This window comes from Ochlerotatus camptorhynchus, unplaced genomic scaffold, assembly GCF_037179485.1.
Source record: "Ochlerotatus camptorhynchus isolate MF236.1 unplaced genomic scaffold, CSIRO-AGI_Acam_v1.1 ptg000180l, whole genome shotgun sequence".
Taxonomy (NCBI): Eukaryota; Metazoa; Arthropoda; class Insecta; order Diptera; family Culicidae; genus Ochlerotatus; species Ochlerotatus camptorhynchus.
Genome location: NW_027040670.1, coordinates 1,690,866 through 1,715,539, shown reverse-complemented (window position 1 = coordinate 1,715,539; position 24,674 = coordinate 1,690,866). Strand labels below are relative to the sequence as shown.

Below are 24,674 nucleotides of genomic sequence, written 5' to 3'. Positions count from 1 at the left end.
TTTTCCATTGATATATTCGATTGAAAAGTCGTATTCTTCTAGATCCCATCTCATTCGTGTGAGCTTTGAAGTGGGATTCTTCATTGAAAAGAGGTAAATTAATGGACAATGGTCCGTTTTTATCAAAAATTTACGTCCATACAAATACGGACGGAAATGTAACACTGCCCAATGAATTGCTGTTAATTCCTGTTCAATTGTTGATTTATGAGATTCACCTTTGGTAAATGCCTTACTGGCAAACGCAATTGGCTTTTCTACTCCATCGTGCAATTGAGCAAGTACAGCACCACAAGCCAACTTTGAGGCATCTGTGGTTAGAATGAATGGTTTGTGAAAATCGGGAAACTGAAGAACGTTGGTGATATTAGGCATTTCTTCAGTGTATCGAAAGCGTTTTGACATTCAACATTCCATACAAATTTCTCATTCTTTCTAAGAAGCTTATTTAATGGATTACAAATATTTGCAAAATTTGGTATAAATCGTCGATAATAGTTGCAAAAAGCAACGAATCGACGTATCTCATCAGGGTTATTTGGGACGGGGCATTTTTCGATAATTGAATACTTAGTTTTATCTGGTTGAATCCCAATATTTGATATGTGATGCCCTAAATAGGTCACATCACTTTTAAAGAAATTACATTTTGTAGGGTTAAGCTTAAGATTATACTTTCTTAAGCAATTGAAAACTTCACGAAGATTTGCAAGATGATGATTTATTGAACAACCGATGACTATGATGTCATCGATGTATAAAAATGCACATTGAGGAGGAAGTCCGCATAAAGCTATCGACATCATCCTCTGAAAGCTATTTGGGCTGACGTTCAACCCAAATGGCAATCTGTTAAACTCATAATGTCCGTTGATTGAAGAGAAAGCAGTATATTTCTTGCTTTCGTTTGTTAAAGGAATCTGATGAAATCCTGACATGAGGTCGAGCGTTGAAAAGTACTTTGCTCGACCCAAATGATCAAGAATTTCATCAATTCTTGGTAAAGGAAATTTGTCAGGGGATATTTTTTTATTTAGCTGGCGGAAGTCTATAACCAGCCGCCATTTTTTATTTGCATCTGATTTTTTCGGAACCAAAAGTATTGGGTTATTGTAGGGTGATGTGGAATGTTGAATTACTTTATCATTTAACATCTTTTTAATTTGCCTGTCTATTTCATCTTTCTGAGATTCCGGCGTCCGATAATTTTTTATATATACCGGATGGGAATGATGAAGGGAAATTTTTTGTTTGTAAAAGTTGTTTGCTGTTAAAACATCATTTTTAAGAGCAAAAATATCATTAAATTCTTTACATAATTTTTTAAGTTTTGGGTTTATATTTGAATCAATTGATTGATCCAAGTTTAATTCATTTAATAATGTTTCATTTCTTTTATCATCTTTGTGCATTGCCTTAGCTGCAGTATATATTACGTAGTCTTGTAATGGTATCAACTTAGGTATAAATTTAAATGATATACTTTTCATCTCGTCCGTAGTATTTATTATTTTCATATATTTATTTTGAGTGTCTACTACACCATTTGCACAAAATACCCCGGGTTGTATTTCTTCTGCAATGGTAACACTCTCTTCAATTTTATGTACTATATTAATTCGCCTTATAATTTCACATCTGGGTGGAATTATATAATTTCCTCCCAGCTGGTTTGTAATTGGTATTGCAATTGAATTATTATCTAATTTTATTGATAATAAATATGAATCATAGTCAATTGTACATCTGTATTTACACAAAAAGTCTCTTCCCAAAATTCCATCCGTGGGTATAGAAAAACTATCTTCCACTATATGGAAATTTTGAGGGAGAGTTGAATCTTCAATCTGAATATTTGTATAAGTATCGCCTAAAGTGGATATTGTTCCACTTCCAATACCAGTAACGTTGCATTTATTGTTCGGAAAGTAAATTTGAGATTGCTTTATTCTATGTGCTTTGATGATTGATATGTCGGATCCACAGTCTACCATCAAGGAGCAATGTGTGCCCGACGCCTCAATTAACACGCACACGAAATTAGAGGCAGATACGTTTATGGCGTATGCTGCCTGAATGGTTGGCCTAAAGGGTGGACATTTGTCTGTTGGCCTAAAGGGTGGATATTTGTTTGATTTTGTACCGGTGGCACTGGGCTGTAGGTATGTTTGGATGTAACCCTTCTGGGACCATTTGCTGTTGGTAGTATATGTGACCATTTCTACCCCGGTTTCCTCCACGTCCTCTTTGATTATAGTTGTTCGTGGGATGATATGAGTTTGCTTGTCCTTGCCATCGATTATTGTTTCGATATTGGTTATTGGAGAAAAAACGGCCTCTGCCACGGTTTCCTCCTCTGTTGTTTGACTGATTGTAATTTCTACCATTGTATTTGGCTGGTTTTGTGACAAATATTTGTGCTGTTTGGCTGGTACCTGGTTCGTTTTCCAGCACTTTTTGAATAGCTGAGGACATTGATGAAAATTGTCCAGCTTTTAATAATAACTTTGACTCTTGATGCTTTATACCATTAGTTAAAGCCTTTACTCCAGCAGAGACAGCCATTTTTGAAGCTGTTACAGCTGGGATGTTCTCGCTGATATACGCATTTTCCAACTGCATCGTTAACTTATCTATTGACTCAGTAAATTTGGATAATTCTCCATTTTGTTTTATGGAGTTCAGCTTAGCCATTAACACTTCCGGTGTATCGGTTGCTTTGCATCTCTGTTCAAGAGCATTGATTATCTCTTGAACATTTTGCGGGCTTTGGCCAATTGCTGTTCTGGCTTTACCTGAAAGCCTTGATAATATTACTTGTATACCCATTTGCTTGTTTGCATCATTAATGAAAGTGTTGACTGCGCGTAGCGCATCTACTACACTGAGCAATTTTTCACTTTCACCGTCGTACTGAGGTACTAACGATGAAATGATTTTAGCTAATTCAAGTTGACTAGCCATATTTCCTTTTCGAACAAATTTAGATTTTAATTTAATGAAAAATGTAATTGCCAAAGCAATTGATTTAAAACTCGATGCCTGGTCTTTTGCATACACTAGTTTTTCATTTATAATTTGAATAATGTTACCATATTTTTGCTTTGCTCCTTTAATATAGAATGTAAGTTCTGCATGTGTAAATTTACATTCGTTCTGAGAAAGAAGGCTATTTATTGATTTGTAATGTACCTCTGCTTTTCGTAACTTCTTTAATAAAAACTGTTTGCTATACCCTCTATTTGGAGCTTTACTAAAATTTATTAATATATTATTCAAGTCAGCAGTTTGCCTATCTAATTCAAATTTTATCTCTTCAATGCCCATTTGCAGAATGATGCATGATATTTGTTATTACTTACAAATGAAATATAAAAATATAATTATGTATATACATATTTAATGAATTCTTCATTTCCAATTATTACTTGTACCTGGCGATTTCATCTCTGTTGCTGTTGCTATGAGCAGCCCGTTGCTGCTGCTGATGATGGAGGGTAGTAGAACATGTTCGTTGTAAATTGCATTTTTTGAAAGCAAAAAAAAAATAGTTTTGTACACTTTGAGAGTTTATTTTGATCACTCACTTCGCTAGTTTTTATAGATCACTTTTGCGATTTGCTGTTCATCCGTTAAAATTCCAATTTTAGACATTGTCCACGCTTGCCATTGATTTGGATAATCTCTTCATGGTTTTTTTTCTTAATGTTTTTCTGTAGCATTTTATATGCTACCAGAAGCATTTGAATTGTGAGAAGTATGGTAATATACCATAGCTTCACCGAGTGGTCCTCGTGCAGTTCCATATGGAACTCTTGATTATTAATTATGGTGGTGTCTTTATCACCATTATTTTCCACTTTTGGCGATGATTTTTTGTTTCCCATTTCGCTAACGCAACCGCGAATTTTTCTCTTCACTGCACACGAAGTGGCATTCTAGCTCACTGGTCACTGGCTCAGTTTTTTTTTTCCTTTCACGGAGAAGGCAGACACTTTAAACTATGCCTATGAGAACACCCATTTCACTTATATAAGTTTAGCCTGTCTACAGGTAGCCATGTTGGGTCCTGGTTCCCGGACCTAACCACGAAACGTCACGTTTGAAGGTTGAAAAGTAATTGATTTATTCTGATTCCTATTTTTCATATAGAGTTGTTGGAGACACTTGATGCACCGAGTATATAATGCTATATCATACGACACCTTTATTTGTCGTCATAAATGCTGAGTAGGTTTGAACAAGCATTGATTTGAAGGTTCAATGCTGGGTGTGATTTAGCTACGTAGCATATTCCCACAAGTGTGGTCTGCTAAAAGTGCATGATAGAAAAATAGCAATGACATGTGGTACGCACATGTCACAGGTTACTTTCTCCGGCGAAGTTGTTCAGTGAATCAAGACCTTTTCGTTGGTTGGTAGAAGTTTGGAATTTTCTCACTACGGGGCGCTAGTATACATGAATTTGTTATATCTTTGCTTGTGTGATATCTTAAAATCCTTGCCATCTAAGAAGAGTTGATTTTTTTCAGCGAAGTTGTTCAGTGGATCAAGACCTTATCGTTAGTGGACAGAAGTTCGAAATTGTATCACTACGCGGCAATAATTTGTGATATCGTTGTTTGTGTTATATATTAAAATCCTTGCCATCTAGAAAGTTGCTGCCTCTGGCGAAGTTGTTCATTAGATCAAGACCTAATGGTAGGTGGACAGAAGTTCGGAATTTTCTAACTACGTGGTGCTAGTGTGCTTGAATTTATGATTTCCTTGTTTGTGCTATATCTTGAAGTCCTTGCCATATAGAAAGTTACTGTATTGGGCGAAGTTGTTCAGTGGATCAATACTAACTGGTTGGTTTACAGAAGGTCAGATTTTTCTCACTACGCGGTGCTAGTGTGCATGAATTTGTTATTTTTACTTGATGACTTACACGAACACTCTTATAGGTAGCATCGAGAAGCGTCAGCAAGTGGACTCCGTTTACATCGACTTCTCTAAGGCTTTTGAAGTCCCTCACGACCTAGCCATTATGAAGCTAAACCGCCTTGGTCTTCCACCGTGGATCGTTTGTTGGTTGAAATTATACTTATCATCCAGGAAGGCTTTCGTTAAGGTACGTGATTCCAGATCCGAGGTATTCCATATACCATCGGGGGTTCCACAAGGGAGCTACCTAGGACCTCTCAATTTCGTTCTGTTTATTAACGACGTGTGTGATATGCTAAGTTCCTGTAAGTTGCTATATGCGGATGATCTTAAGCTGTACCGTGTGATCAAATCGATCGTGAATTGTTGCGCACTACAAGCTGATATAGAGCGATTGTCATCCTGGTGTCAGATGAATGGAATGCAAGCCAATGCTGTCAAATGCAAAGTGATTACTCTTACCCGCTCTCACTCTCCGATCATTTCTGATTACTCTATGAATCAATCGCCGCTGGAAAGGGTCAATGCCATTAAGGATCTTGGGCTCATCTTGGACAGCAAACTACGGTTTAACGAGCACATATCCATGATAGTTGCAAAGGCCAACTCCATGCTAGAATTTTCGCGCCGCAATACTGCACATTTCGACGACGTGTACGCCCTGAAAGCGCTGCACTGCTCTATGGTCCGCAGTGTTCTTGAATATGGAGTACAAATTTGGGCTCCATATCATGCTGTTCATGTACTGCGCATCGAGAGAATTCAGAAACAGTTCATAAAGTTTGCATTACGACGTCTGCCATGGACAAATCCAGATAGCTTACCTCCGTACGAGCATAGATGTGCGCTTATTGGACTGCAAACACTAACAAATCGCCGAGTCTTTCTCCAGAGGATGTTCATATTTGACATGATTAGTAATCAGATTGACTGCAGTTGCTTGCTCGGGAACATCAATTTCCACACAATTATAACAATCCTCTCGATAGATGTTGCAGACTGTTTAATGATGTGTGTGACGTTTTTGATTTTAATATAAGTAGACCAGTTTTTAAGAATAGGATTAAGTCACTTTAAACAGTCTGTATGGCTAAAATGTCAGAGGTGGTGGTTAAATAAAAAAATAAATTTTGTTTGTTTATGTTATATCTTGAAATAATCTTGGAAGTTCTTGAAAATTTAAAAAAAATTCAGGGAGTTTTGAGATTTTAATAGAAATTTCGTGAGCTTCAAGCAAGTACTGGAATCCTCTGAGAAATTCAGGTCTAGAGAAAATTGCTTTCTAACGCATTGTAACGCCATAATCTCACTTGATTGCCGACACCGAGACATCGTGTGGAATGTTTTGTAATCTTCAGCAGAGTTTGTTGCTTTGAAAAGGTGTTTTCCCATATTTCTCCGAAACCAATAGCATTCACGATTCATCTGGTTTGTCCTTCACCGACTACCGTGATGTTTCAATTCAGATGACGGATGACACTTTCTCACCGTCTGAAATTGTACCCATTTAATTCAACCGCCATCACCACGGTCAGACAGGTTATGTTAATTTCTCATAAATTGATTTTCACACAATGCACCACTGCTGGCGATGTTCCCAACCGGCGCACTCTAAATAAAGACAACAACCTCATGCATGCGGGATATAGTGTCTTTTCAATAATGGTAATCACCGGACATGTTGTTTGCGCCGAGGAGACAAGTCAGCGTTTACAGAGCTTATAGCGCGTTATCATTTGATGGGTCATTATGTAGGGAAATTAAAAGAGTTCATGTTTTGTCACCACGCTGCAATTGCCAGCATCTTGTTGATTTTATCAAAGCATGGTCGATTGTTTTTACGCCTTTGTGACGAAGCGGGACATCCTATGGACTCTGAAACAAGGGTTACCAAAATTTGTTTTTTAATTTTAAAATATCCTTGATTTGGAATCTTGAACCAGTTTTTTTACCGTAGATAATCCAATACACACTGACCAGCAGTCTGGTAACCCTAAACAGGACATTGTAGTGCTTGTAACTGAAAATGAAGGCGAAAATTTTATTGATTTTAAATTTGCACTTTTACCGCAATACACCAATCTTACCGAACCATGCGACGAAGTAATTGCATTTTGTTGGTGCCATCAACGAGCGGCATTTCGCCAGTTTAATATCAGTGTGATATAATTATCACGTTTTGTGGTCCTTTTCCCTTCAGTTTTACTTTTTGCCAAAGTGCAATTCCACTGGAACATCAACGGCTCATCCGTGAAAGAAGCAACCAGATGAGAAAAGTCACTCCGCCGCAATATCCGTCCGAAATGGCGCGAATAATTGATGAAAAATCATACAATAAAGTCATATAAATTGGGAAACATGAACTTTCCGCATACTATATGACGCTGATATCTCATTTATTGCTATATGGCATCAAAATATTTTCACCCAACAATTTCAATAACACTTCAAAGCCACAAAAGGAGAAGCTCATCTCCCGAAAGTGCGCGATCACCAACCAGCCGGGCAGACCGAGATGCGAGATCGTCTGATTTATTTTATGCAATTTCACACCAATAATTCTCGGCGACTGCGGCGAAAGAAAATCCTGATGTGCGCACTCCTTTTTGTTCCTACAGGAGACGAAGCGGAAGGGTTTCGGACAGGGGACATAGGTGGCATTTTTTTTGGGTTGAAGATCTCCTCTCGGCGGATGATGCAAAACAGTTTATGTTTTTACATTCTGTTGTCATTTTGGGGCACTCTCGCATGTGAGTCCGAATATAATACCAACTGGACTTGGCACGGAACGGTCAGTTCAACTTGCGGAGAAAAGAAGCGCAGTGAAAATAAATTGATCGAAATAAATTTGAACAAGCTGCGTTGCGATGCGATGTCCTTTGAAAGAGACTTCAGAGCTCAAGGGGGAGCGAGAGGAGGGCGAGAGACGCAACAGTGGTATAAATCCGAAACCAATTTATCCAAATTAATGACTTCAATCTAAAATTTCATTTATTATTGGGGAATACTTTTTGGGGCGAACGGGCGATTTTGGGCAATTTATTGTAAAAGGTAGGAGTTTTGTCTTCTTTCTGATTTTTTGTTCGAGGCTCAGAGTACTGCACGCGGGCAACAGTGTTGTAAGAAGATGGAAGGTGTCATTGTTCGTGCAGTCGTTTTCCATTTGTCATCCGGGGTGTTGAATTTCATACCTGGAGAAATCTTTTGTATTTTTTTTTATGTGGTTCAATTGAGAAGGTACAGTTGGTTGAGACTTTATATTTCAAATAGGCAATTTTTGTTTTTGGTTTTAAATAATTTCAGCTCTAATTAAAGTTTAGTGTGGCTTTTAAATATGTTATGATTTTCTAGCTTCGATATATGGGTTATTCCTTGCCAAGTGTCCGAGGCAAGTGCCATTGATTACTTTCGATTTGGTCCAAATTTGGAGGAGATGTTTATTTTGGTCTATCTTTTAATAATCCAAATATTTTAGATGCTCGGTATATGGGAGCATTTCCAATTTTTAGTGATTTTCAAAAAAGCACTTATCAATATCTACGGAACACACAAATATTATTAATTTAAACAACCTAAATTGATAAAATTCACTTTTGAGAAGTACAAATTAAATGTTGTTGACTATGCATGACGAGAAAATCTTTAATAAAGAATCAAACTATCAACTTTTCTTATTCAATGAAATGTAAATCTTGTTTATTCAATGCAAGAGATACAAAGAATACATCAGTGTGATATTTGCTTATATTTATCACCTGCCAATTTATCTATGTTCGCTTTGATAACCAGAAATAGCTTTCGACTTCACGATTTTGGGCTACAAAATGCAGAGTGACAATCTGGAAGGAACGATGTACCTAGCTCCGGTCTTCACAAGTTCCTACCTCACGCCTCCACGAGCCATATGATCACAAAAGACTTCCAGCTGCAACATGGCACAGCTGGTTGGCGTAGCCTGGGCAATGTTGTCAATCCGACAATAGCAGAGTGAGGAGGTGCGACACGAACACTGGTGTGGTACCCATAGCACGGCGATAGAGGAAATGCTTCGCCAACCGGAGCGTCTGTTCACCATGGAGGTGCGGCTCAAACAGCGTCTGACTGGCATCCAGCGGTTGAATAAGAAATGCTCTTCCCTGGCGGATAGAAGACCTTAGGCCAACCACCTACTGTCTCTGAAACCTTTACAATTGTTACAGAAACAAACAGAGAAAGGCATCGAACTGATTTAACGGCAACGACTTTTAGCGGAAAACAACGGACACGAATTGGATCATGGAATGTATTGACGGTAGCCCAGCAGGGTAAACTGGCACAACTCGCCAACGAGGCGCGACGCATGAAGCTAGAAATCCTGGGACTAAGTGAAGTTCGTTGGCCAAACTTTGGAGAACACAAACTGCCGTCGGGACAGGTACTACTATACTCTGGTATTCGAGGTGAAAACGCTCCCCGCCATCGTACAGTTGTTCTCCAACTTAGCGTCCAGGCAAGTGCTGCGCTCATCAAGTGGGAGCCTGTTAATGAGAGGATAATCATTGCCAGATTTAGAACACGGGTTCGTAACCTTACCATAATCCAATGTTATGCGCCAACCGATGCTGCCGAGCAACAGGACAAGGAGAATTTTTACAGTCAACTGAATGCCGTCGTGGATAAGGTTCCAAAGGGTGACATCAAGATCTACTCTGGCGACTTCAATGTAAAGCTCGGCTCCGACAACACGGACTATGAGCGTGGCATGGGACGCCATGGTCTCGGCGAAATGAGCGAAAACGGTGAGCTGTTTGCAGAATTGTGTGGCAATAACGACATGGTGATCGGGGCTTCGCTCTTCGCCCATCGGCCAGTGCACAAAGTCAACACAGGCCGACGTGAAGATCCAGCGGTAAAAAGGTGTTTCGTTGAAGAACTTGAGACTCGAGCTGCGGACGTTCCAGAAGGTGGTAGCGTAGAAGAACAATGGACGGCCGTCAAGAATGCCTTTATAGAAACAAGCGAGAACAACCTGGGTGAGCTGCGCACCCAGAGGAAAGAGTGGATCACTGATGAAACCTGGAGGAAGATTGAGGAGCGTAGAGAAGCAAAAGCCGCGATAGAGCGGGCGAGAACAAGAGGAGCCAAGAACGAAGCCCGTCAACGGTACTCGGCTCTAGAAAAGGAAGTCAATCGCTCTTGCAGATGGGACAAGTGAGCGTGGGTGAACTCCCTGGAACAGAATAAACCACCATCGTTGGACTCCGAGAGCATAAAGCGCAGTTAATAATCAAAAGTTGAATCGTTTAAGAAATGAATTTCGGAAATGGTGTATGCGTGATCCAGTTTTGAAGACATTGTTGGCTGTTTTCGGGGCCGTCGCTTAATTTGAATAGCTTTTTGTTAAGTCGATCGTAGATTGTGGTAATGTAAGGAGCACGGTGGCTATAGGGGAACCGTTTTTATTATTGAGTAGAAGATCATGGGTTAAAACCCAAGCCTCGTTACATTACTGAGTTGATCTATCCAGGCCTCTATTGTAGAAAATCGGTTATAATAGAAATTGGTGGAACGACTGGGAAAAGTAACACGTATATTTAGACAAAAATGATGTACGACTGACCCGGTTCTGAAGACATTGTTAACTACTTTCGGGGATTTCATTTGATTGCAATAGCTACTTGTAACCGATAATGAACGATCGTTGGTCGTAGCTTTTTGTGATGTAAGGGGCACGATGACCTTAGAGCGACCATTTTTGCTTACTGAGCAGAATATCGTGGACCTCTTACACTACTGAGCATAATGAAATCCAGTTTAAAAGACTGGTACGTTAAAGAAGTAATATTTGAATTTTGGGAAAGACGTGTTGATTGGATATCCATATCAAATTCTTCTCAAGACCAGTTGTTGTCATCGTCGATGAGGTCGTCACCGGGATCGAAACATAGTAAACACAAATTCAACGGAAACTTGATCGTAATTGTTTTGTGATATAAAGAGCTCGGTGACCTAGTTTGCTTACTGTGCAGAAGACCGTGGGTTCAAACCCAAGCTCCTTTTCGCTATTGAATCGTTAGGACATCAATTCAGCATATCGTTTACCAAAACGAATCCTGCTAAAATCCCAACACTTTTATCCAACATTCCAGTGATTTCTCGTAGCAGTGCAGATGTGTTCTCGGCTTTCATTAAAGCAAGTATTTCGTCAACATATTCCTACCCATTCCTTTCTTGACCAGCATTCGGACGTGACCGGCGCTGGTATTGTCTAATTTTAGATCATCAGTATTTACACATTGAGGATGAATGCTAGTCTCAAGCAACGTCTATTGACTATATGTTTTAGTATTACTTCTGCGTGAAGTCAACGATTTACATAGTGCCTCTCACCCCAGCAGGCCTGGGTACAATCCCAGTCGGCGCCGCCGGGATGTTCTGAGGCATAACATCTCTGATCACGCCTTCCTTCGGATGGGAAGTAAAGCCGTTGGTCCCCGGTTCATGAGTTGATAGGTCGATAGGTAGGGTCCAGGTGTGGGAGCTGCCTTCCTGGCACGTCGGTAGCATTGGTGCTCAGCACGGAAAACAAGATCGACGGAAAAAACAAACCAAAGGAAAAAAAAAAAAAAAAAAAAACGATTTACATAGTTGAAGATGCTAATTTCAAATAACAGACTGTAGTGGTAATTTTTATACGATAGATGAAGTAGATGAAAGCATAGAATTGATAGTTCCGTTAGAGTGCGGCAGTGTGAAAATTGCATATAGATAGTAGAATAGCGAGCTAGGACAACTTTTTCAAGGAAGGTACAAATCGGTTTTTTCATCTCTCTTTACCAAACTCCGCCTTTGGAGAGGGATGGTGACGGTGTCCCCCCTCCCGTCACCACTAGCAAAAAGAGATGAAAGCCAACCGCTCAAGTACCAACGATGTGTTTGAATTTGAAACAGTTCTATCGATTTTTTACCGCACTTCAGTTGTTATTTGAAGGAAGGCATCCAGTCGTAGGTTTGGAAATGGCAACTATTGTTTACCCCTACCACGATATGTGCTCCTGTCATCGTCAACTTGAAGATCTATTCCATATAGTTGCAGAGAAAAGTCATGACCAACTTTGATGAAATTTACGTAGTAAAGGGTGATACGGTCAAAATTTGGTCAAGGGAAAACGCGTGTAAATCGGTGAAATCGTTTATTTAAAAAATCAAATTAAATTTCTTTTTCAAGTTCAATTAGTATAAAATTCAGGAAAAATATTCAGTTAGGCTTCCGCTTTTCCAAATCCGAATTGCCGGGCCTTACGCTTGACCCCTGCCATCAGATTTTGTACAGCCACCTTGTCCACCTTCTTCGCCGCAGAAAGCCAGTTTGCCTTGAACTGCTGCTCGCCCTTAGCAGTTTTTTTGGTCTTCTTTAGGTTCCGCTTGACAATAGCCCAGTATTTCTCAATTGGGCGGAGCTCTGGCGTGTTGGGAGGGTTCTTGTCCTTGGGAACCACCTGCACGTTGTTGGCGGCGTACCACTCCATGGCCTTTTTACCGTAATGGCAAGATGCCAAATCCGGCCAAAACAGTACGGAACAACCGTGTTTCTTCAGGAAAGGCAGCAGACGTTTATTCAAACACTCTTTCACGTAAATTTCTTGGTTGACAGTCCCGGAAGCTATGAAAATGCTGCTTTTCAAGCCACAGGTACAGATGGCTTGCCAAACCAGATATTTCTTTGCGAACTTTGACAGTTTCATGTGCTTGAAAACATCTGCTACCTTTCCCCTTCCTTTTGCCGTATAAAACTCCTGTCCCGGAAGCTGCTTGTAGTTGGCTTTGACGTAGGTTTCGTCGTCCATTACCACGCAGTCAAACTTCGTCAGCATCGTCGTGTACAGCCTCCGGGATCGCGCTTTGGCCGTCGTATTTTGTTTATCATCGCGATTTAGAGTCACTACCTTCTTGTAAGTAGATAGTCCGGCTCGTTTTTTGGCTCGATGCACGGTTGTAGACGATACACCCAGCTTATTTGCGGCATCTCAGAGAGAGAGGTTAGGGTTTCGCTTGAAACTACCGGCAACTCTCTTTGTCGTCTCAGCGGCTTCCGGTTTTCGATTTCCCCCCGATCCAAACTTCCTGGCTGTCGACAAACGTTCTCCAAACACTTTAATTACATTTGTAACGGTTGATTTGGCAACTTTTAGCGATTTTGCCAACTTTGCGTGCGAGTAGCTCGGATTTTCGCGATGCGCGAGCAAAATTTTGATACGCTGCTCTTCTTGCTTGGACGGCATTTTGACAACTGAAGAGTAAATTCCAAAATCAAAATAGGAGCAACATTCTACACACACACACCTTCAAAATGAGGGGTGTTCAGGTTTTTTAAATGCAAAATTGAAAGAAATACGGCAAGTTGATATTGACCAAATTTTGACCGTATCACCCTTTAATCTACTTATGTTCTGGAATTTCCGATGGGCCATCTGGTGACCACTCGGAGCCAATGACCAGCTAATATATCAAAAATCACAATTTTACCACATTCCATATAGTTGCAGCTAAAGTCTTAAAGATCGTAGGAGCAGAAAAGTGTTTAACAGTAATCTGGAAATCTAGACTCACTCTGACCCCATCTACGAAGACATATACCAACACTATTGACATTAATTACTACAAAATCAAACCATACGGGTCATAACTTCAAGCTAATTTCTGCCCACGCCGATTTGTTTGCCAAAACACGAGAGATACAATCTCCTCGCTTCATGTGATATGGTAGCTTGTTAATTTTTCAACTGTTAATTATCTAAAATGAAAGGTTCGCACCGAAAGATTCACGCTCCGATCTCCAATATGTGAGTTTAATTGACACGCGGAAAAGCACGCATAGCAATCGGACCTTGTAAAACACGGTCTTAAGTCCGTAAAAGGACCGACCGATCGCGGTTCAAAATCACATTCCATTAAACTTTGTAGCCCGCGATGCACTTTATGGGATAAACTCATGCTCGATCGCACACGTTCGACACTATCTGCCCGGCCAGTGATAATTGTTGACGCTAATAAAACTGGCAACAATATTGCGCCGGTGGAGGACCTAAGTCGTTGCCGTCATCGTCGTCGTCGTCGTCGTCGCGGGGATCGAATCCAATCCAATATCAGCAAATGTATTTGTCACTTTACGTTTAGCATTATCGCTCAGGAACGGGATAGTGTAGGGCGCCCGGTGGCGGTAGCGGTGCCGACAACGAGATGGTTGGTTGGTTAGCAGATTTCAATCGAAGCAAAATTGATTTTAAGTGTTCGCTTCACATAAATCGATGCATCGTTGTTATTTTTTTTCCAGAGTGGAGGGGAATTGCGTGTTGAATGCCGGCGGTGAGAGTGCTTTAAAGTTGAAAGTTGATTCGCAAAGAGCACCTTCACTGACGATCGACCTGCTCGGAATGCAGATCGAGAAGATTGTGACCGTTGTTCCAGTGTAAAGCGGCTACTTTAAGGTGTCCTAGGTTAAAGTTGAATTTTATTTCTTCATTCAAAGCGGATTTCTGGCAGCTGGTAGTCGGTATGCAGGTGGGTTGCTTTTTGATAGGATTTGAAGGGGGTTGTTGCAGAGAAAATAACGTCCAATGTGATCTGCAGAGTTGAATAATTACTTCTCTACTAACAATCTATCTAACATTCCTAGCACTATGTTAGTTGTATTAGTTCTGGCTATATTTTCCTGTTATGTTGTGTTTAAATTATGGCATACGTGAATTCCATGAGCCATAATTGGAACACACCTTAACAGGAAAGTACATCCACCCTGTATCAAAAAAGGCATATGATAAAATTCATCAACCACAGTAAACCGTGGTTCCAACACCAGAACCGTCCTCTTAAAAAAAATTAAACTTTGATAATCTGCCAATAATGGCGGCACAAGTCGTAAGTTTTACTTTTGTCATCCCCTCGCTTAAAAATTTGTGTATCTTGACTTTTATACCTAGGGGATGAGTACTTAAGGGAGTTAGATTTTGATAAGTTCTTTAGTGAGAATGACACTAATGAAGACTGCACATTGTAGTCGGAATACGTATCTGTCATGGATACCAACATTAATTAAGTGGAATTAAATGGAAGATAACCTGTTTTTGCTGTTTTACTCAATTGCAACGATTAATTCCCTTTATACTCAGATAAGATTTAGTTTAAGTTTTTAGTTTAAGGATGTAAATTGTTATACTGACATGCAGGTATAGAAAACCTGTTTAAAATACTGAATTTCCTAGGTAGGAACAATGTAAAAACACTTTGATATATATATAATAACAATTAAGACTGTCAAGTTATTTTGGAACAAAATGAAGGCTTTTGTTCTCATCTTGACACCAACTGCATCCAGACAAAATTGAGTTCTTTGAGAAGCATGAAATGTTGTGTATTTTGCGAAGACTTAATTTGACTCAAATGTAGCTTTTTTAAAAAAGAGGAAAAGTGGGTAAACTATACTTAAAACCAGGTTCTTGTTTCAAAAATTTATTTGGAGAAAATAATATTGCTTAATGCTTCCATAAAATGCATGTAAGAATAAATGTCTTTATTCTTATAGGAGTACAGCAGTAGTTCCATTTGTGAACGTTGTGATGGATGGTGTTGGAAAAGACGAAAATGGAGCATGCATTTTTTGTTAACAGTATTATAAGTGCGATTTCGAAGCAGGGAAAAATTTTTAAAATGGAGTACTATGCCCGTGCTACATGATCAAGAGAGAAGAACTGAAAATAGTAGTGTGCGAATTTCGCAAGTGATAGTATGACATGTACATTCGCAGGAGGATTTGTGCACAGCAGTGCACTGACATCGGAGAAAAGAACGTGTGTCTGAGATAGGACAGAAAAAGCGAAAAAAGTGATAAACGATAGATTTTTATACTGTATACCCTAATAAATGAAAGAAGAAAGGAAGAGTTTAAAGTGGTGTGAAAAGGTAACTTTCCTGCTTGTGACGGGTTTGATTGGTGTGTGAAAGCACGATTTGGATTGCAGTGGTAGTGTCGAGGAAGTGTGGAAGTGGGTTTTTTTTCTGAGTGGTGGTGCCGCTTCATACTGCGTATACGCAGTGATGCCACATATACAGATTTATCTGTAATCATACAGATTTTTTGGCATTTTTGGATACAGAATTCTGTATATACAGATTACAGATTTTTAGGAAAAATACAGATTTTTCAGATTTATCGCAAATTCTTTTTTCCCATCGCATTTATTGATCGTGGTATAAATAACACATCCCTTTAATCAGGGGTGGGATGAAATTGCAAAATTGCAATGAAACGTCATTGAAACGAGACGGATACTATAGAGATTGCTGACGTTTATCGTACGCACACTACGTCACGTATACGTATACGCAAAATGTTTTCATCGGGAAAAAAAACTTCATAGCAGAAAATTTTCCCGATGAAAACAAATCACTGACACAATCATACTTTAGCAATCTCTATTTCACTTGATCAATCATTTTTTTCTTTCTGCCGTTTTTCTGCTGTGAGCGTTGTGGCGTGGTGTCCAATTGGCTTGTTCTCGATCGGCGTTCTTCTGGTTCAGCGCATTCTTCGATGCAATCGGTATAAATATTACATTATTTGACACATCTCAGGTAATCATGACAGCAGTAGGTCTCTTTTCTTCATTCAGATTGTTTTTAATAAAGATTACCTGCGTTTTGTCAAATAAGGTAAATATTTAAATTGGTTGCATCAAATAATTACTCAGCAGCGAACATCAAAGCCAAGCAGAAAAACACAGCAGAACAAAGAGTCCGGTCACGTTTTCAAGAAGTAGTGTCGATAATAAAAATTGAGAGCAGACAAAGAAAAAAAAAGTGAATAATGAAAAGTAGGACTATTGAATCCTACTTCGCAAAGCCGGATCGTAGTTCCGTCAGCAAAAGCTCGCCCGCTCCAGGTATTTATTGAAGTTTATTGTTCCGGAAGAAAAAAAATAGCCAAGGGATTTTCGGTCGCTCCTAATAAAATAAAAATAATTTTTGTGGTTAACGAAGAGTTCAAGGTGTTGTCCAAACCATTTGAGGAATAGTTCTATCATATGAATTATCGTTCGGGTATGGTCTTTTTTATTAGGGTTGCCCATTAAAATCAGATTCAATGTACTAATGTGCACTGCAATGGCGAGGAAAAAATGCTATGAAATTTTTGACTGACTATACTGTCCATAATCGCATATCAGTCCCATATGGATAGGAAATCAAGCAAAGATGGGAGTGATATGCGATTGTGGGCAGTATACTATTGATGAGTGAATTAATTTTCTTAAACGACGCAAGTATGAATAAGAAATCTGATCTTAGCAGTTTGTTTCATTTTCATTTCATCGATCGTTGATCCAGTTTAAGGCAGGAATCCTTTTACGCGGAAGAAGTTTTCGTAGATAGTAATTGTAATTAACTATCGTTATGTTAGCTTGTCGGTTACACCATTACTCAGATAGTTTTTGAAGACCTCAAGGATTCCGGAAAAGAGTAAAAATTCCATCCTTGAATATGGATTCCAAAAGTGAAAATTCGGGGTGGAAACGTTTCAATTATTCAGTGACTTACTGTGACCTATTTCTTCTAGTATTGTAAGAAACGACAAACATGCAATAGCAATGTAGGGCTGAAACATATTGATATTTTGAGTTGTTAAATCTTCGTGGAAACTTTCAATATCCATTTGATTTTTTTTTTTCAAATACGAGGAATTGCAAAAATGTTTCTATGTATACAATTATGTTAAATCTAATGATGAACTATTTACAAACAACTATCTATTATGGTTTTTAATAGTTTTATTTGGACAAATCTGACTAGAACAATACCTGTCTAGAGTCCATTATTTAATCCTATTATTTTACAAAATTATGATAACTTGTACAACATGATTGATGTCATTTTTAGTGAATGTGTTTTTGAGTCTGTTCTGAGAAATATTGTGTTTTTGGTGGGATATTCTGTCAATAACAACAACAGCTAAAATAGTGTTATTAAGAGAACAATATGATGCAATACAGCAAATCATAAACAAGTCTGTAAGTATTCCTTTCTGTAGAATAAATTGCTAACTATTATTTACTAAAATTTGTTTTTTTTAGGAATTGATTGAAAATAGGTTCCAGATGTGGTTTTATAAGTTGTTATCTGTTAATTGCGTGGAAATATACTGAATTATGGATGTGTTACATTTTTTTTTTTAAACTATGCGTATTGATATTCTGGTAAAGAACAAATGTTTGTATGGTTATTTTGCGTGTTCATGGTATCATCTAAACCATTTGTGGGATAGCTCTATGATATAGGTTATCGTTCGGAATGGTATTTTTGTTATTAGGGAATATTTCAGACATATTTTTTTCTTTTCTGATCTTGATTTCTTTTAAGAAATGCTAATCATATGTTTATTATTTTGATTTTTCATCATGATACTGAGATCAGTTGCTTGATAATGCAAAGATTCGTCAAAGATCAAAGATCGTCAATAAATTTGCAGTAATATGTCACGTATACCTTGTGATCCCTTCGATATTGACTCATAATGAGCTTTGAGGACTGGTCACTGTCGGTTTTACTATAACTTCGGCGGCGGAGGTCCCTTCCGCAAAAGCTGTGCCATCTGCCATCTCCCGGCCACTGTTGAACACGTCCTCTGCATCTGTCCTGAATTCCAGGACCTCAGGGAATCCTATGGGATCACCTCCAGCATCCGGAACCTACTCGGAGAGGATTCAGCCGCTGCAGACGCCCTGCTAGTTTTCCTCAGGGAAGCTAACCTATACCATGAGATCTAGGAAAGCCATAGCTGTTATATTCGTTTGTATACTCGTTCATTTGTTTATATGTTTAATTTCTTCTGACTGTCGGGACGGCACCGCACGGGATGAGCCTTTGGACCTCGTCACGGTGTCGTCTCGTTCAGTTTTGTGTTATTTATTTTGAACTTGTTGTCGTCTTCGTGAAGAGCCAGGAGAGCTGTCACCTTACAGCCTCAGCAGCCGGAGGGGCATCACATGGGATGAGTCTTCTGGCCCTCATGAAGGTGTTCCCCCCAGGCATTGTCAGGAGAAACTCATTTTAAGCCTACTATGTCCAACAACTCCGTAGGAGGTTCTCCTTCTGAGACCTCAACAACTGACTAGAGATGAACTAGCCTAAGGCTAAAAATCTCTTAAATAAAGAATTAAAAAAAAAAACATAATGAGCTTGCAGTAGTTAAGAAATTTCCTGTTATTTTTAAAGGACTATATGCATGTTTCTATTGTGAGTTATCTTTTAAAAATATACTTAATTGTTTTTTTTCTGAAATTGAAAAACCTGCTTCTGAAAATTCTTTTGATAAAAAAGGAGACGACCCACCGATCCTGCAAGAGTATACTGATCCTGGAACGTTGACAGATGATCGGGTGCAAACGGGAAAAGAGGGGAAAAAGACCAGCGTCCAGAAATTCAAACCTGAATGGACTGCTTCAGAAGGATTCTCCTGCTTTGAACCTTATGAAATCGATCCTTTATATGCGTGGTGCAAAATTTGCCTTGAAAAATTGAGCATTGCAAGAGGTGGTAAATCGAATTTGTCGTCGCATCTCATTACCAAGCGACATCAGGAGGCTTCTGCTAGAATTGTGGCAGATTCTAGCTGTAGGATCGATGAATTCACCGTAAAGAATAATGTAACTCAGGCCAAGATGAAAATCTGCGGATGGGCAATCGAAAACAACATTTCCTTCGCTGCAGTGGAGAAATTGACCGATGTCATAAAATCGTTGGATCCGCAATCGAAAGTGTTTACGAAGATAAAGCTGGGCAGGACCAAAGTTGCAGCTGTAGTCAACGGAGTATTTGCCGAAGTGCAGCATGAGGATCTGGTGCGGAGGATGAAGATTTCAAATTTTTCTCTTATTATTGATGAGTCAACGGACATTGGAGCTGTCAAAACGTTGGCTGCTGTTATAAGGATGCTCGAAGATGATGGAGGGGAGACATTTAAGGTAGGTTATTGTTTTATCAATGTTTAATAAAAATGGTAACAGTCGTTCATTTTCTTTGCCTAAGCAGGTCAGAGATTTCTTGTACAAGGCAGTAGAATTGCACCTTGCTGACCACAAGACTATTTATCAAGCAATCGTAAAGCAATTCGAGGAAGATGATGACGACTATAGGCACCGTCTGAAAGGGTTTGCCTCTGATGGAGTATCAGTTAAAGGGTGTCCACGATGAAATTGCCACACTATGAAATTGCTCTAACTTTTTAACCGTTGGGTAGAATTTAATGAAAATTTGGGTGGATTTAGTTCGTAGTGCATTATTTACATCCTGCAAGTTTTAAAGTTCTGTGATCAAAACTCGCGGAAATGGAGTCGAAAGAACAGCTCGTGCGTGATAAAATCTTGCGCATTCATCACGAGAACAAAGATCTCTCGCATCGTTGGGAATCGCGAATTCCACGGTATCGCGAGTGATTAAGCGGTTCGAGGAACGGTTGACCACCGATCGGAAGCCCAGAAGTGAAGGAAAAAGTATTCCGTACAACACCAAAAATCACAACCGCGTAGTTGGGGCCTTCAACCGAAATCCGAACGCCTCCGTTAGGGATGTGGCTAAGAAGCTGCACCTAAGCCGAAGTTTTGTCCAGAAGGCCAAAACTAAGGCTGGGCTTCGAACGTTCAAGGTACAAAAGGCCCCTAATCGCGACGAGAAGCAGAACAAGTCCGCCAAAACCCGTGCCAGGAAGTTGTACCTCAACATGCTGACGAAAGTTGAATGGTGCATCATGGACGACGAAACATATGTGAAGGCCGACTTCAAACAGATCCCCGGCAACCTGTTTTTCACGGCCAAGGATAAGTTCAGCGTTCCGGAGCATGTCCGCACTCAGAAGATGTCCAAATTTGCGAAGAAATTCCTGGTTTGGCAAGCCATCTGCACGTGCGGGAAGCGGAGTGCACCTTTCGTGACCCAGGACACGAGGAACGGATAGGTGTACATAAAAGAGTGCCTCCAGAAGCCGCTGCTTCCTCTCCTGAAGGCCCACAACGTCCCAACAATCTTCTGGCCGGATTTGGCCTCATGCCACTACTCCAAGGACGTGCTGAAGTGGTATGCGGACGATAAGGTCAATTTCGTGCCGAAAATGTTCAACCCTCCCAACACTCCGGAGCTCCGCCCCATCGAGAAGTACTGGGCGATTATGAAGCAGCACCTTCTTAAACGACCTAAGGTAGTGAAGACAGTCGAGGAACTGAAGAAAGTATGGGTTTACATGCAAAAAACGGTTGATTCACAGGTTGTGCAGAATCTTATGGCCGGGGTTAAGGCCAAGGTGCGGACATTTGCGTATGGACTGTAAATAAAATACGAGTAAAATGGTAAAATGAAGTTTAATAGTTTGTTTCTCAATCCCTGAAAATTTGATGGCAATCGGATGAAAACTCGAATTTTGCGAATCAATTTTGTGTGTGGCAATTTCATCGTGGACACTCTTTATGATGGGTCCTGAAAAATCAGTCATGAGATTGTTTAAAAATGACTGCCCTAATTTGATTATCATAAAATGTACGTGCCATTCTCTCGCTCTGTGTGCAAGCTACGCCTGTGAGAAGTTTCCTTCCTATCTCGAGCAGCTGATGAGAGACATATATAGCTACTTATCATGTAGCCCAAAACGATTAAAAGAATATGAGATGATCCAGAGCATTCTGGAGCTAAAGCCTCTAAAAGCTCTTCACCCGTCAGCCACCAGCCATCGAAAGATATTCTGTGCTTACAATGTTTTTTTCATTCCAATCCAGCAACGAAAATAACGCAACAGCGAGCCGTATTTTATGTCATTTGAAAGACCCAATGACGTAGCCAATGCTTCTGTTTTTGGAATACGTGTTGCCACTTATAAATAAAGTGAATCGGATTTTTCAATCAGAATCTCCTGAATTTCCAAACTTGTACAGCGAGATAAAATCGCTTTGCGTGATGCTTCTGGACAACATTTGCAAGGAAAGTTACGTGAACACCTTTTCGCCGTCGAGTGTTTCCGATTTTGAGAAGCATCTTAAAGATAAAAGGAGATTTATGTAGGATCGGCTGCAGATGCTGTGATCAAGGCTGGTACGCTTGAAGGCTCTAGATTGAAGACATTTTACGATATTTGTTGCAATTTTTACATTGAGCTTATCAATCAACTTATGAAGAGATTTGATCTAGACGATCCGGTCTTGAAGACATCAGCTCTCATCGACCCCCGAAATCTAGGGACATTGAGGGACCTGAGTCAGATTCTTGAGGAGTTTCTGGATTTCTTTGAGGACGGAAACCAACAGGAGCTCGAAAATCAATACAAACAGATGAGATTGGCCGTCATTCGAGAGGAGATAAATTTGGAGGAGCAAGACAACACAGAAACGCGCTGGAGAAAAATTCTGAACTGTCGACGAGCTGACGGGAAGCTGGCATTCCCAGTGCTGAGAAAGTTCATTGCAAACTTCCTGGTTGTTCCCCATTCATCTGCTGCGGTAGAGCGAGTATTTTCACAATACAATCTCAACAAGACTAAAGTGAGGAATCGGCTCAATACTAATACAATGGATTCTATTCTCCGAGCAAAATGCCTGATCCGGTGCAAAGGTGGAGCAGAAACGATGAAACTTTCTAAGGAATTCAAATCTAAGTTCAACAAGTCGATGTATTCACACCATAATTAAGAAATTTTATTATCGTTAAAGTATAATACACTGTTTATAAATTGGCAACGGTGATAAAAAAGTTAAACGTGAGTTGTTACTGAGTTTTTTAACATAATATTCAATCTTATTTCACACCTCTACACGGGAAAAAATCCGATCTCCGAAATGAGAAAAATGACTCATGATTTCATGAACACAGCGTATTTTCATGTTATGAAAATACACCATGAATAATATTCATGATATCATGAGCAACTTTTGCGTAACGCAGCAAATATTCCCAAAATCATGAATCATCCGAGTTGAAATCATGAGCTAAATTCATGGGTTTAACTTTTAACCAAAAAATGTAAAAAGAATAAAATAAAGCATCAGACTGGATTCGAACCAAGAACCTTGAGATCACTAAACCCATACTTTCACCACTAGACTATCAGTACTTGTATAAGATGGAAGACAAAAGGCGTATAAGACATACCTATGTAGTGCGGTTTATGAAGACGGTTTGCCAAGTACGTGTAACGCTTGTAGCGGTCTTGATTCCACTGCATTATGAAATCATGAATTTCCATGACGAAATCATGAATCATTGTTACGATTTCATGGGATGGCAAGTTTTTTCATTTCATGATTTTTTATTCATGAAAATGGAATCAGATTTTTTCCCGTGTACTCATTACAGATTTGAGTCAACCCAATATTTCTATCAACTAGTATACTCCTCAAAAATCAATTCTGTGATCGCAGCTTCTCATCGTAAATATCTTAGAGATGGCCTCTACGAAAGCATCGGTCAAAGAAATCTCAGTAGACAGCATCCATCTCAATTGTGTAATTGCATGTTGCCATTGGCAGCACCGCCTCTTTGAAAACATCGACTCACCGAATTTAAAAACCATCGGTCAAGTTGCCTTCCGTGGACAGCATCCATCAACAGGTATGTTCTATTCTTGTCTAGTCTTCTTGTAGTAGTATGTTAGTGTGGAAGTTTATCAACTTAAAAATTTAATCATATTACATTCTTCTGCTCTTTACACCAGCTCTTGAAGAATTCACCAAATATTCTGCAACCGCAGGTCTTCATTGATGACAGGAGATACGGGAAATTTGAAGTCGTCAATCCAGATACCCTCGGTGCATTCATAGCATTCATCACAAAATACAACTGGTATGTTCTAGCTCAGTTTATCGCTTCTTGTCTGATTCGGGAACTTTAAATCTAAGGTTTTGTACCAGCATAAGCTGCCGATTGCTGTATAGTATAAATAATAACAATAACAAACAGAAATTTTATATCTACCGTTTTTGCTGACATTTTATTAGATGAGCGATGTTTGAATTGTTAAACTTTTTGATGATTCGTTTTACTCCATAAAATGGACATCTTCCCGGCTGTATACAGTGTTTATATTGATAACCAATACATAAATTGAAATTGAATTTTCATCCATTAACTTTTATTTCTACCTATCACAGTTCACCAAATAAAATACCATGTCATGCACGATCATTGTTCACTTAATAGTAAAATATATGTTTGTATTATATACAAATAATATATTTTTAATTTCATTACAGCCTTATTGATGTTTAACATAAAAAATTAAAATTTAATAAGCCATGCAATTGCACTAAATTAATTTTGGCATCCATGACAGATACTTATTTCGACTACAATGTGCAGTCTTCATCAAGTCATTCCCACTGCACACTGAAACAAAGACCATAGTTAAGAATACTATTTTGCAGAAAACACTTATTTTCAGTATAACTGCGCTTAATGCCGTTAAATATACCATGATTTCAGTATAGCTGACTATAATTTTAATACCATTCTGTCAAAACTACTATGCTTACTCAAACGACATAGTAGTTTTGATAGAAAAATAAGTAAAATTAAATGAATTTCGTTTCTGCACAAATCTATTGGTGCACAGCAAAAAAAAAAAGTAATGTAGATCAATGTAATTCAAGCTGATGTACGAAATAATGATGTAATAGCAAAAAGCAGATATAATATTACATCAATGGATGTAATTTTGTTCGCAAAATCGATGTACATCGTAG

At 39.2% G+C, this 24,674-nt stretch overlaps 1 pseudogene; it reads left to right on the top strand.

Moving 5' to 3' along the window:
* Positions 1-9,691: 9,691 nt before the first annotated feature.
* On the top strand, positions 9,692-22,002 carry LOC135701945 (uncharacterized; annotated as a pseudogene).
* Positions 22,003-24,674: the final 2,672 nt, after the last annotated feature.